General features: G+C 42.5%; 1 pseudogene; it reads right to left on the reverse strand.

The window, feature by feature from the left end:
* Window positions 1-497: 497 nt before the first annotated feature.
* LOC132826551 (U6atac minor spliceosomal RNA) lies at window positions 498-611 on the reverse strand (annotated as a pseudogene).
* Between the last annotated feature and the right edge of the window lie 14,289 nt (window positions 612-14,900).

A 14,900-nucleotide genomic window follows, 5' to 3' on the forward strand; every position in this document is an offset into this window, starting at 1 on the left:
TCTGATATTTTAAATAATATGAATACATAATAGAATTAAATTATAGAAAAACTAAAGAACTTGCTCAATAATGACCAAGACAATTGCTTTAAAATTCCATCTGGTTCACTAATGTCCTTCAGGAAGGAAAATCTGCTGTCCTTACTTGGTCTAATGTATACATGACTCCACCCCAATGTGGTTGACTCTTAGCTGTCTTCTGGGCGATTAGGAACAGGCACTAAATGCTCCTGGGGCCCATAGTCCATGAACAAATATAGTTCTTAGGTCAAAGGGGGAAGCAAGTGGGAACAGTGAACTGAGTTAGCCATCATTACATTGGATGGCGGATCAGGTTTGAAGGGCTGAATGGCCTACTCATTGTTTTAATTTAACCTATTTGTCTAATCAATCCGTCTCAAGGCTGTTATTACACACCTCTGGAGCATGGTGGAACTTGAACCTGCATCTCACAGTCCAGGGTCAGGGACATTTCCACTGTGCCACAACAGGGCCTTCCACAAGCATGGTTAGATGGCCCTGTGTAGGGGGCAATGCCTGAACCATGTGTGTGGTGTAAGGCCATTGGGAGGCTCTCCATCCTGAGTAGCAGGAATGCTAACCTCTCTCCTGCTCCGTGTCTGTTCCTGTGCAAGCCTGTGTTTGGCCTGTTTTCTTTAATGCTCTTCACCATGATGTTATAATAGGGCTGTCAGATTTTATGGAACTTTTCCACTTTTATCTGCAGTGTTAATTTAACTGAGCTTTGTAAGCAACTGTCCAATAAAAGGAGAAGTAACTAATTAAACAGTGGGTCTTGGAAATCCAAAATGAAAAAAATTAAAATCTGTGTGTTAAATAACTGTTCTTGCTCAGAAATAGTTACACATCTTCAATTTCTTCCCACTCCAATTGATGAGAAACATTAACTCGGTTTCTCTCACCTTTCTGTTCACAGATACTGCCAGACTGCCAGACATTTCCAGGGTTTTCTGGGGATTGGGGAGGTTGGGGAATTTCAGCCAACACATCCTGTCTTATTAATGATAACATAATGATTTACAGTGAAGCATCATTATTAAATAAGAACTGTAATTTAAACAGAGCTGGTTGATCAGTAACGATGTCTAAAAGTTAAATCCCATGTGCTCAATCAAAACACTCTGAATAAAGCCACTGATTATATAGGGTGGCATGGTGGCTCAGTGGTTGGCACAGCTACCTCATTAGCGGCAGGGATCCAGGTTCAATCCCAGCCTTGGGTGACTGTCTGTGTGGAGTTTGCACATTCTCCCCGTGTCTGTGTGGGTTTCCTCCCACAGTGCAAAGATATCCATGTTAGGTGAATTGGCCATGCTTAAAAAATAGGCAGCATCCTCTTACAAGGATGTCTATCTTGAAGAAGTTCTTCTCCTCTCTCCTCGAGAATTTCAGTGAGTCTCTCTCACTGTGACCCCCAGGTCATCTTCTCTGTCCTGAAACTCTTACTCTTTGCTACCTACTCCCTAGCCCCACCCTCCCTCCCATTTATCTCTCCACCCTGGAGGCTCCCTGCCTTCATTCCTGATGAAGGGCTTTTACCCGAAACATCGATTTTCCTGCTCCTCGGGTGCTGCCTGACCTGCTGTGCTTTTCTAGCACCATTCTAATCTCAACCCCCATGCTTAAAAATTGCCCATAGTGTTCAGGGATGTGTAAGCAAGGTGCATGAGGTAGGGGAATGAGATCTGGATGGCTTATTCTTCAGGGGGCCAGTGTGGACTTGTTGGGCTGAAAGGCCTGTTTCTACACTGTAAGAATTCTATTCTAATCCTGTGGTTAGACCAAGGAGTCTTGAATGCATCTCTCCCTCCTTGGCAAAACACAGAGTGGGAGCCAAACAAATCACCAGTCAGAATTTCCTAAACTTCGATTCTAACAGTAGGACGAGACTCAAGAACATCTTCTTACTAAATAAAGGGCAAAACACTGTGAAGGTGGACTGACCCTGCTAGAAATCTGAAATAAATGCAGAAAATGCTGGGAAAACTCAGCAGATCTGGCAGCATCAATGGAGAGAGAAACAGAGTTAATGTTTCAGGTCCAGTATGACCCTTCTTCAGAACTGAGAAGTGTTGGAAAGTAGGTGTTTTTTTTATAGTTTTGACACAACAGGAGCAAGAGGGCAAAATAAACAAAGGCAAGACTTTAAGAGGCATTTGGATGGGTACATGAATAGGAAGGGTTTGGAGGGATACGGGGCAGGTGCTGGCAGGTGGGACTAGATTGGGTTGGGATATCTGGTCGGCATGGACGGGTTGGACCGAAGGGTCTGTTTCCATGCTGTACATCTCTAGAGGTTGTGAATCTTTGGGAGTCTGATTCTAGGAAGGTTAACAATGCTCATTTATTCAATACATTGATGACCAAGTTCAAGACTCTGAACTCTGACAAAATCAAAGGGTATAGGGATAGGGCAGGGAATGGGAGCAGCCAAGAGCTTATTAAATAAGATTTAAAAATAATAATGAAGGAGGGTCAAAAGGCCAAATGTCTTAACCTGCTTCCATTTTTAATGTCTTCTTAAAGTTATGGTTCTGTTATTTCTTTATTTTTCTGCCTTCACATTTGATGTTTTCACTTATGTTTCTGTATTTTAAGATGATGCTGGAGAGTGGGAACTCTATAGGCAGTGATTGGAACCATGGTCAGGTGGATCTTATTGGCTATGAGATCCCTGATTGGGATTGTTACCCTGGGACAATCAGGGAGCCCTGTCTGACAGATCTAGACAGAAGATTCAGGAAGTCTCCTTGATCTCGTGTCTGGTTTGAGCTGGGGGGTGTCACTGCCCCTGTACAGTGCACATTTAAATAAAGCATGACCAGGTGATGGATTCTGGCCTGTGCAGTTATTTCACTTTACAACATTTTTCACTATATTTTGCAACAAAATACGCGTAATAATAAATAAATCAAACCAAATGGCCAATTTCTCAACTGAAAGAAAATTAGCTCCCAACACTTATAAAATTCTCACTATGGGATATTCTCCTGTAATGAGGGATCTTTTACGAAGGGAACTTCTAGGCATATTTCTTTACAACTGTAATTTTTTTTAATTCTGGGAAGTGTCCATATTAGAACCATCTCACAAAAGGACAGACTCATGAAAATGTTGTTATAAACCAGTGGGAATTTCAACTGAGGTGAAGCTGGATTGGTTGAGTTGGGTGTGGGATGTTGGAGAGAATGCGAGAATGTGGTACTGGGAGTAACACCACTTCATCAAAGAATTACTAATTCAGACAGTATCGATGAGGCTCTTCGGCCCATTGAGTCAGTACTCCACACCTCCCCCTTTCACACATTCGGCCCATAACCTTGACTTTGTGACAGTTCAAGTGTTCATCAAAGTACTTCCTAACGGTTGAGAGGTTTCCCTCCTCAACTCCCCACTTAGGCAGTACATTCCAGATCCCATCACTCTCTGGGTGAGAAAGGTCTTCCTCAAATCCCCTGCCTTTCACTTGATGATTATGCCACTTTGTTATTGACACTTTATCTAGGGGAACAGCTGCTTCCCAATCACCCAGTCCATGCCCCTTGTAACCCAACACACCTCTGTCAGGTACTCCCTCAACCTTCTCTGATCCAAAGAAAATAATCCCAGCTTATCCAGCCTCTCTTCATTGCTGAAACACTCCATCCCAGGGAACATCCTGGTGAATGGCCTCATATCCCCTCTAGTGCTATCGTATTCTTCCCCAAGTGAGGAGACCAGAACTGCAGGCAGTCCTCCAGCTGGGGCCTAATCAACATTTCGTACAGCTCCAGTATAACCTCTTATAATTTATGTGTCAATTGATAAAGGCAAGTGTCCTGTATGGCTTCTTAATCATCTCATTAACCTGTCTTGCCACCTTCTGGGATCTGTGGGCAAGTAGCCCCTGGATCTCTCTATTATTCTGAGCTTCCAGTGTCCTGCCCATCATTGAGGACTCTCATTTTGTTATGACTTCTCAAGTGCATCACCTCACATTGATCAGAGCTCAGTTCCATCTGCCACTGATCTGTCCATCTCACCAATCCATTTATATCTTCCTGTACCTTAATACCTTCCTCCTCACTGTCAACAACACAGCCAATCTTTGTGTCACTTGCAAAAAATACTTATCATCCTCCTCACATTCTCTTCTGTATGATTTATACATAGATCAGGAATAATAAAGGACACAGCACTGATCCCTGTGGTATATCATGGCTCACCAGCCACCAATCACTCAAACAGCCCACTCTCACCATCACCACATCAAGTCCAATTTCTCTGGATTCTGTCACCAGTGTGCACTGTATAAAGGGGGAACCACACCATCATGTCAACAGTACAGGTCACAACCCAACTTTGGGACATGCTTTTTAATGGCAAACTCATTTTCATTTGCAACATTTTCATTTTAACATGGTCTGGTTGGTGCTAAACAAGGGGGAGTCGCTGTAACACCACTTTGTTGCTCGATCTGTGTTCATTCCAAACAGTGATCCAGGAAGGAGTATCCAGTCTGCTGCTTTGCCATCATCCTGACGATGGGAATGTTGCCTTAGCAACCGGCCCTTTGTGATATCAAGTGTTTTCCTCAGCTGTATGAACTTTGCAGTTCGTAACATTTCCGAAAAACCAATGTTTACTTTGGCTTTTTCAATTTGTTTGCAATTCAGAATCATTAAATTTTGCATGCTGGCATTGAATGCATTAATTCTTTCTGATGACTCCCCCCTCCCCACTCCCAACCCCAACAAGGAATCATCATCATTCACTGTCAACTCAGGAAAAGTCGAAAACCTGCATTATTCTGCATGTTTGGATCAATCTATTATTTCTGTATGGTTAAAAATATCTTTTACTGTTGGGGCAGTTCATGCTTGCTAGTGCTACCATGACCAAATATGTGCGTGTCATTCTACAAGTCTCACAAGATTACCCATGCTACTGCCTTTCTTGATCTATCTGAAAGTAAGTCTTTCATGACTTGGTGGAGCCGGTGTTGGACTGGGGTGTACAAAGTTAAAAATCGCACAACACCAGGTTATAGTCCAACAGGTTTATTTGGAAGCACTAGCTTTCGGAGCGACGCTCCTTCACCAGCTGATCAAGGATCAGTGCTCTGAAAGCTAGTGCTTCCAAATAAACCTGTTGGGCTATAGCAAAGTAAACAGTGACATTGCGTGTCTTATATCTCTCACCGGAATGTCAAATGGGAGCTCAGTTGCTGTCATCTTTGTCTCTGAGTTGGAGAAGATTGTTAAGTGAAGCACACTGCAGCCAGGTGTTGGACTGAGGGCAAGCATGTGTATGCTTTTGGATGAAATATTAAACAAAGGAGCTGTCTCCTTGTTTGGAGACCATATGATATAGGTCGTTCTGCTACAATGTGCATTTTGTTAACACAAATTCGCTATAATACAATTAATAAATTGGGGATACTGTTTCTAAAGTGTGATATTGGTTATAACACAGTTCTGGCCCTATTAGTTTAAATAGTGCTGCTATTATAGGATTTTCTTATAAATTGAAATTGTACGAGAATGGAACTATTGCATTATAGCAGAACCAACAAGGGGAGATATTCTTGTTCCACTCAGGTTTTTTTTGCAGGACTTTCCTTTTTACAAATTGCTGTTTCAGTACATCAGCCAACCGCACCACGAGGAATACTTTCTGTAAAGCAATTATGGGTATCCTCTGGTCATGAAAGGGCCTTCCTTTAATGCAAAGCTTTTGTTTGATTGAACGTTGTTGCACGTAATTCAATGCAATGCAAGGTGAAGTAGCCAATGTTGTGCTGTTTAGGAGGCATGCACATGATGTCATCACTATCATTGCATGTGACCAGAGGGTATAAAGATCTCAGACTCCATCTTGACTCAGGCCACTTAAAGCATGACACTCTGATGGAGGCATGATACTGGCTATTATCCCAGACATCAGGACGCCTATGAATGTAACCTTTCTACATTACAGTGAACTGGAAGAAACATCTTTCAATACCATGTTATCCATGTCCCAGCTTCTCATATTACGAGTGATATTATAAACATTGCCACCTTTTTTACCATGGGATATGGGCAATACTGTCCGGGTAAGCATTTATTACCCATCCCTAATTGCCCAGAGGGCAGTTAAAAGTCAACCACATTGCTGTGGGTCTGGACTCTAATGGGGCCTGGACTGGATAACCACCAGATTTCCTTCATTATATTTTTAAATCCTTTTTCTTTGAAAATATTGAATTGATAGTTTGCCATTTGTCATGGTTACAGCATTTGAATCTGTGGCCACAAGCATTAGCCTAGGTTCCTGGATTACTAGTCCAGTGACATTGCTATCTCATTGCTTTCCTGTATGTCTCAGTGTGAGTTGGAAGGTTGATGAGTCTTTGGCCGTTGACCATACTTCTGTTCTTGACAATGTGAGACCTGTGAAGACCCTTTATATTGTCAGGCTGTCCAGCTGAACCAAGCAACTGTTCCATTGCACCATGGAGAGACGGTTAATTTAGTAAATTATCTTTGTCAAGAATATCTTGTTGCTGAAACAATGCAGTGCTTCCATTGCATTTTCCAGAGGGTCTGAATTTCCTTCTGCTGTCCAGTTCAGTTAAGCAAATTATGTTTTGAAGTATCCTGGATCTCTCAGCCAGCCTATTTCTCTCTCATTGTGTGGTGAATCTGTGGGTATTATACTATCTCGGTCTTGATGATATCTTCCATGGAGTCACATGCAGCCTTATCTTCAATCTGTCTGAGCAAACCTTTCTTCTCAAACACCAGGAAAATCTGTGCTGTACGCTGTTGACTCTATATTTCAAATTCCTGACCGTGTCTTTGCACCTGTGGTTGTTTTGTTGGTATTCACTCACCCAATCCTACTGTTCCAGGATTATTCCTTACCTGGCATCAAGTCTGACACTAAATATTGATGATTCTTCCTTTGGAAGTGAAATGTTCTGCGTAAAATTCCTTTCTCAGCATCTGATATCTGAACTCATCTCAGCCTTAACTCCACTTTCCCGCACGCTCTCTATAACCCTCAACCCATTACTAATTAAAGATTTATCTCCTCCTTAAATTTACTCAAGGTTGCAGCATCCACTGTGCTCTGGAGCAGAAAATTCCTCAGATTTGTGGCCCTTTAAGAAAAGTAACTTCTTTTCACCTCAGTTTTAAATCTGCCACCCCTTATCCTAAAACTGTGACCTGTCAATCTTGATTATCCCACATGGGGAAACATCCTCCCTTTGCCTACTTTGTCAATCCCCTTTAGCCTCTTATATCCCTCAATTCGATCTCCTCGCATTCTTCTAAACTCCATCGAGTATCGGCCTAAACTGCTCAAACTCTCTTCATATGACAAACCCTTCATCTCTGGGATCAATCTGGTGAACCTCCCCTGAACTGCCTCCAGTGCACACATCATGTTCAAGAGTGAGAATTCTTGATTATGGCGTATGTTTACATTCTCAACTGTCTGACACACCTCGAGTTGCTGAGTTGCTTGTACATTGCTTTAATCGTGTGATCCTTCCCTACTTGCTGGTAATATTGTGACACTCATCATTGTATTAAGCTTAAAATTAGAGCAATACTCATTGACGTCAATCTCTTCTTGTGAAAATGTTTGGCTTTGGATCATCTATCTTCCAAAGTTAGTTGCGAATCCTATTGGATAGCATGGATCGGTTGAGGCGGCAGTTAGAAGCAATGAGGAATTTACAGGAGCTAGGGGCTATGATGGATGGCAGCTGCAAGGATGGAGACAAAAATGAAGATAAAGTTAGGTAGATGGGTTGGCTCCGGGAAAGGTGGGAGAGGGAGGCAGGTAGTGCAGGAGTCTTCTGTGACTATCCCCATTTCAAATGAGTACAGTATTTTGGAAAATGTAGAGGGTGATGGACTCGCAGGGGAATGTCCTGAAGCAGGATTATACCCAAGTCATTGACTTCTCCATCTCCTGGTGCTGCCTGCCTTGATGTGTTCTCCCAGCCTCCTGCCTGTCTACCTTGGATTCCAGAATCTGTAGTTGTTTTGTTTCAGGGGATTGTAACACTGACATCTGGTTTCTGGTACCGAGACGGACTCTAATGTAACGAGGAGTACGTCAGGTTCCATGCGGTCAATTGTGTTAGGGGACTCTCTCAGTCTGTCAGAGGCACAGACAGACATTTCTGCATCTGAAAGTGAGACATTGGAATGGTGGGTTGCCTCCCTGGTGCCAGGGTCAACAATATCTCAGAGAGAGTGCAGAATATTTTCAGAGGGGAAAGGGACCAACAGGAGGTCATTGTGCACATTGAAATTAATGACATAGGAAGGGAAAAGGTTGAGATTCTGAGGAGAGAATATAGGAAGTTAGACAGGAATTTATAAAAGGAGGTCCTCGAGGATAGTAATATTTGGATTGCTCCTGGTGTCACAAGCCAATGAGGGTAGGAAATTCAAATAACCCTGTCGGATGAGAACCTGGCATCGTGTGGCTTCTGACTTCATCATTTATTGGGCAGAGGGCAGTTAAGAGTCACATGTAGGTCAGATCAGGTAGCGATGGCAGTTTCCTTCCCTAAAGGACATTGGTGAGCCAGATGGGTGTTTTCCAACAATCAACAACAGTTTTGTAGTCATCATTAGACTTTTGATCCCAGATTGTTATTGAATCCAGATTCCACAATCTGCCACGGTGGCATTCAATCCTGGGTCCTTAGATCATCACCAGAGTTTCTAGATTAGTATTCTAGTGATAATCTCACTAGGCCATTGCCTTTCCTATAACAGAAAGGCCCAGTTTCTTTGAGCCAATTTGTGGATTCAGTGGATAGTTTACAGACTGAGAGAGCTGAGACTAGCTGAGGGTAGGTTCAGTGACTAGCCAAACATGAGGACTGCAGATGCTGGGGATAAGAGTCAAGAGTGTGGTACTGGAAAAGCACAACAGGTCAGGCAGCATCCGAGGAGCAGGAAAAGTGACTGCAGTTTCAGTTCTGCCATTGTCCTGCTTCAGTGTGTATTACACAGTCACAAATGGTTCATCTCATCACCAGCCCCATGTCCCCTTTCCAATTCTGCAACCAAGCTCGTTGATGACACCATCATAGACGGGTGAATCTCAGACGGTGACAAAACAGACAACAGATGGGAGGTGGAAGACCTGGAAAAATGGTACACTGAGAACAACCTAGCTCTCAATGCCACATAACCAAGGAACTCATTATTGACATTCGGCGGGATGTTACCCTACATGAACAGCACAGAGGTGAAACAAGTGGAGAGTGTCAAGCTCCTGGGAGTGACCATCCACAACAAGCTTTGTTGGACTCTTTATGTGGATCCACTGGTTACAAAGACCCAACAAAGTCTCTTCTTCCTCAGGCAGCTGAGGAAATTTGGCATGATGGCGAATACCCTTACCAACTTTTATAGGTGTGCCATCGAGAGCATTCTGTCTGGGTGTACCACTACCTGGTATGGCAACTGTACCATTCAAGATCGGAGACGGTTACAGAGAGTGGTGAACTCAGGCCAGACAATCACAAAGGCCAACCTTCCATCTACAGAATCCATCTACCAGGCCCACTGTCAAGGAAAGGCGACCAGCATTCTCAAAGATCCATCCCACCCTGGCAATGTTTTTCTACAACCTCTACCATCGGGGAGAAGGTACAGAAACCTGAACACATGCACCAGCCGGTTTCAAAACAGTTTCTACCCTACTGTTGTTAGAATACTGAATGGACTCACAAACTCTTAACATTCGCCTGTACCTGTGTTTTTGTGTTTGCTGCTGTTTCCCTATTATTTACTTATCTATGCTACTTAACTCTGTGATCTGCCTGTATTGCTCGCAAGACAAAGCTTTTCACTGTGCCTTGGTACACGTGACAATAAATTCAATTCAATTCAATTCATTTGCTATCGCTGACACACCATCAATCCCTGACTACATAACGACACCCTGAAGAGAAATCTTTATGAACTATTGAAACATGAAATGAAAATCTTGTTCTGAACAATATTTGCATAGAAATAAAATGAGTAAATATTATTATGGGTTATGAAAATTTAAAAAGAACCTTGTATGTGTTTAACTCATTCCCCTGAGAGGAACTATGACATTTCTTAAAGCAAATTACAGATTGAAATCGTGGGAATTGTAAAGACGATATCAAACAAGCCTGGCGTGACTCAGGAAGATCACAGTGGAGGCAGAGATTTTAACTCCTGGACCTCAATAGTGTAGGTTCCATCAAACTCCCACCCAGAGCTGGGAGGAAAGAGTCATTGGTCAGTTGTGGCAGTGTGACATCAGGTACAAACAGACCACTTATAGGTTTCCAAAGGAATGTTGCATTCTTTTTCGGTGGAGAATAAGGAGAGAAGCCTGGAGCAAGACTAATCACCCAAGTACAGGTTTGTTATGAAGAGGCCAAGTCTAATCATACCAGCCCCATTTGGCTCACTGTTACCTCCCAGTCTGGCAACACCTCCATTGCAAATTGGTTCCTGTTTGAACTGCTCTGTGACCTCACTCCTCTCTATCTCTACAATCTTCTCCAGCCCCAACAATCTCAGAGACATTTACCCGCCTCCACTTCCAGTTTCTTGTGTATTCTTGACATTCATGGTTTCCACTGTTAGTAACCGGGCCCTCAGCTGCCAAGGTCCACAGGCCCTGCAATTTCCACCAAAACCTCTCCGTCCCTTTGCTTTCAGACACTTCTGAATTCTGGCCTTTTCTTGCCAGGCTTTTGCTGGCCTGTGCTAATATCTCCTGACGTGGTTTGCTGAGAACTTTTGCTTAAACATTCACCTGTAAAGCGCCTTGTGATGTTTTATTATGTCAATGACAATATATAAAAATAAATGATTTTGTTGTGTTTGATATAATGTATTTAGCAAGGATGGGGAATAGACTTACTGTGTGGATGTACAGAATGTCCCAGGTGTTAGTCCCTGTGAGTATGAATGCAGGTAACACAAGACCAGAACAAGGTAGAAACATGTTGGGTTTTATAATTGACAGGTATAGAGTGTGAGACTAAAAGGATAGTTAGGTCACACTTAAGCATTCTGATTGCAATTTTATTGAGAAGTAGTTATACCAAGTAGCTTGACATAATGGGGCTAAACGAAGGTTTTAAAACAGTTTTCAAAATGATACAGAGCTATACAGAGTCAATATAAAGTATCTCCTCTTTAACTTCACAACATTAAGAGTCCTCCTAACAGCCAACGCCAGATTAAACCCTGTACTTTTAGTATACAGAGGAACCTCAATTATCCAGCATTCGATTAACCAAATTTCAGATTATCCGAACAAGATTGCAATGTCCCAATGGTCCGCTAACTATGTTATCCAGCATTCGATTATCCGGAATTTGATTATCCGGAATTTGATTATCCGGAATTTGACTAACCAATCGAAATACTCCCCACCCGTGTCCTTTGGATAATTGAGGTTCCTCTGTATTTTACTGATGACGTGGAGGTGCCATTGTTGGATTGGGGTGGACAAAGTCACAAGTTATATGATGTGGTAAATTAGGACTCTTAACTGCCCTATGGGCAATAAAAGATGAAATCAGAAGTCACACGACATTGGGTTATAGTCCAACAGGTTTGTTCGAAATCACCAGTTTTCAGGGTGTGCCGTGTAACTTCTGACTTTTCTGCTGATTCAGAGCAATTTGCACTGAAGGTTCCAGCAAATGGAGGGGGAGCTCCAAGCCCCAAATATTTATTTTAACAAGTGTTCAAATGATTTCATTTTGTTGCAATTGAAGTTTTGTTTTGGGCTCTGTGGATCTCCCCAACTTCGGTACAATTGGATTGATTCTGTTTGCAATGTCAGACAGTCCTAAGTCATGCAGAATTTGTCTTTGCTGTGAAAGATCGAATCTCCCATGTGCCACTGGAGCATTTTAAGGTTGATGGTGCGGGACCTACATTGAACAGCCGCCCGTGATTCAGTGATACAGTCATTAGCGCTACACAGTGACAAAGGTCAGGATTAAGCCAGTTAAAAGAGGTGAGTGCTGATGGGTATACTGTAACACATCAAACCAATCTGATACAATGCCAATATAGCTCTTTAAAGTAATTTCAACAAGGTTTCCTGAAGCTGAAAGTCTCTGTTCTAAGTCGGTATTTCTTTGTAAGTGCAAATGAAATTCAATACTCAGAGGTTCCTTAGGTCATGTTTCTTATTATAGGTCTCACACTCAATAGTTTTATTGACAATTTCTTTTTGAGTTTATTTTCCTGTTACTCCATCCTCTGCTGAATGGGCATTTTGTGTTGGCTGAGGGCACAGAGATCGAAAGTGGAAGCAATTGCAGTGAGGACCAGGCCATCTTTTCCATTGTGTCCATGCTAGCTGACAGAGAGCTATCCAATACTGTCCCACAGTCCAGCTCACTGTCTGCAGCCTTATCAGGGTTGTAGAGTTCGCCAGTTATAGCTTGGCTTTTAGTATATGCACCATTTTTCTCGACAATTATCCAGGCCAACACTGCACAACCATGACTCAGGTTCAGGCGCCTTTGAAGAGGAGCCCAATCACGAAGGGAAGTTGAAACTTACTCGACAAATTCTCACAAAAAGTCCATGTCAGGATTTTGGCAGGTCCTGCTCATATCTTCAGCCATACATCCTGTCTCTGATGAAAAAGATGATTTGGGTCTTTAACTTCACAATACGCATGGCCAATAGGATCACTGACTCTCCCAGCACAGAAGGAGTCTATTGTGACTCTCCTGGCTCTTTGTAGAGGAGTTAACCCAATAATCTCACACCGCTTCGAGTTCTGCACTTCCCTCTCCTGATGAAATGGTAAGTAACAAGAGGCTGCAATTTCCCCATGCAAATCTTTAACCTGAATCAGAGAGTCAGAGTGTCATAGACTCACACAGTACAGAAACAGACACTTCGGTCCAATCAGTCCATGCCGACTGTAATCCCAAACTAGCCCCATGTTGAAATGAAAGGAAATGGAGAGGAAGGGGAAACAGCAAATGTAACAGCATCTTTACAAAACGTTTCCAAAGTAATTCCCCTATTCACGTTACTGCACTAAAGGTCTAATTTTAAAACCTCTACCTCAAAAACAAATAATATAGTGAAATGGGACTTAAGTACAAATAAGTTTAAATTAGGGTTGAAATTATGGAATATTGTTTTTAATTATTTCATTTCAAATTTCTTTGCACTGTTAGAAGTCCTGATTTATTAAGACAGTTATTTCCCAGAGGAAGGAGATCTGGTCTGAAGTAATAATGAAGCTGATACAAATATGCTTTACTCCCATTTGCAAATGGTTAACAAGGGGTTATGGTGGATCTCCATAAAATACTGACTGGTTACTCAAGCCCTATACTATTTTTGCCCCATGATGTCTCACTGTTCAATGTTATATATATCTCAGAAGAATTTACTAGTTTACAATGGCTTTATGTCTCTATAAGAAATACCTCTCCAATTAATTGGCATATTAACACTCAGCATGGTGCAAGGAAGGAGGTCCTGACTATACCTGTGTGATTGGCACCACAAGCGCTGAGCCCCACAAAGAGTCTGCATTGCTGTAGCAACATACGCTTTCACAGTACATTGTGCTCTTGGAGCATGTGGTCTATGATGGCGATGTTCCAATTCTTTCCATCAAGTGACTGACAAAGCAAACTCTCTCTCTCCCTCTCTCTCTCTCTCTCTTTCACCATCCACTATTGGTGTATGTTGGAAAGAATTACTAGTTGACACTAAACCTGTTAGGTTATGTTCCAAGGAGAAAGTGAGGACTGCAGATGCTGGAGATCAGAGCTGAAAATGTGTTGCTGGAAAAGCACAGCAGGTCAGGCAGCATCCAAGGAGCAGGAGAATCGCTGTTTCGGGCATGAGCCCTTCTTCAGGAACTGAAACATCGATTCTCCTGCTCCTTGGATGCTGTCTGACCTGCTGTGCTTTTCCAGCAACACATTTTCAGGCTATGTTCCAAACCTTCCTAGACCATCGAGTTGTAGGGTGTCGTGGAAATTAAATCAACTCAACTCAAATGCTAGCAAGAGCAAAGAAAAAGTTTATTTTAGTCCTCTGCAAAGGGACCCGATACATTGGCAAGACACCTCATGGGCGCCCGATAGCTTTCACATATTCCCTTTATACTATAATTTGCTTCACCTTATCAACACCTCAAGGTCAGGAGCCCGGAACATTTGAGCTCCTTTCCATACATGGAGTTGTTTTTCTCATTTCTTGACTGTTGAGATGGTAGTTTAACTGGCCTTGTAAGTCTGCTGTTAGGTCGGTTTGCCTTTACATTCTTTCTGTCCATCTGCAATACTTGCCCCTAGTTTCAGTCAGGCCCTTACTTCTTTGTTTCCCTATGCTTTTATAGATTTCACAATAAATGTTAATTTTCTATTACATAGGGTAGGACATGAACCTGGCTCAGAGGCAGGGACACTACCCACTGCACCATGAGAACATCATGAATTAGCATAGGAAGGGAAGATATTCTCAAAGTTTGGCTTAGTTCTTCTCCCAGTTCCTTCTATTTTTGGAACCACAGAATCAGACAGCACCAAAAAGGTCCTTAACCCATCTAGTATTGTCTCTCCCTCTTCCCTGGACTCTTCCCCAATCCCAACTGAGATCCCTCTCCCTCCTCATTTAGCCCAACTCTGCTTTCTCCTCCCACATACATTGCCTAACCTCCGATACAACACTCTCTTTACCGCAATCGCACTGCTGTTCCCTGTGACTCGCAGGTCCCTGACTCTGATTAAAGCCCATTCTACAATCTATTGTCCTGAGGCTGGTTAAGGTGGAAATAGACTGTTAAAATGCAGTGGTTAGATACAGCCTGTAATTTTCAATGTCATTTTGAAACACAAA

Source organism: Hemiscyllium ocellatum, chromosome 22 (genome assembly GCF_020745735.1).
Source record: "Hemiscyllium ocellatum isolate sHemOce1 chromosome 22, sHemOce1.pat.X.cur, whole genome shotgun sequence".
NCBI classification, from domain to species: Eukaryota; Metazoa; Chordata; class Chondrichthyes; order Orectolobiformes; family Hemiscylliidae; genus Hemiscyllium; species Hemiscyllium ocellatum.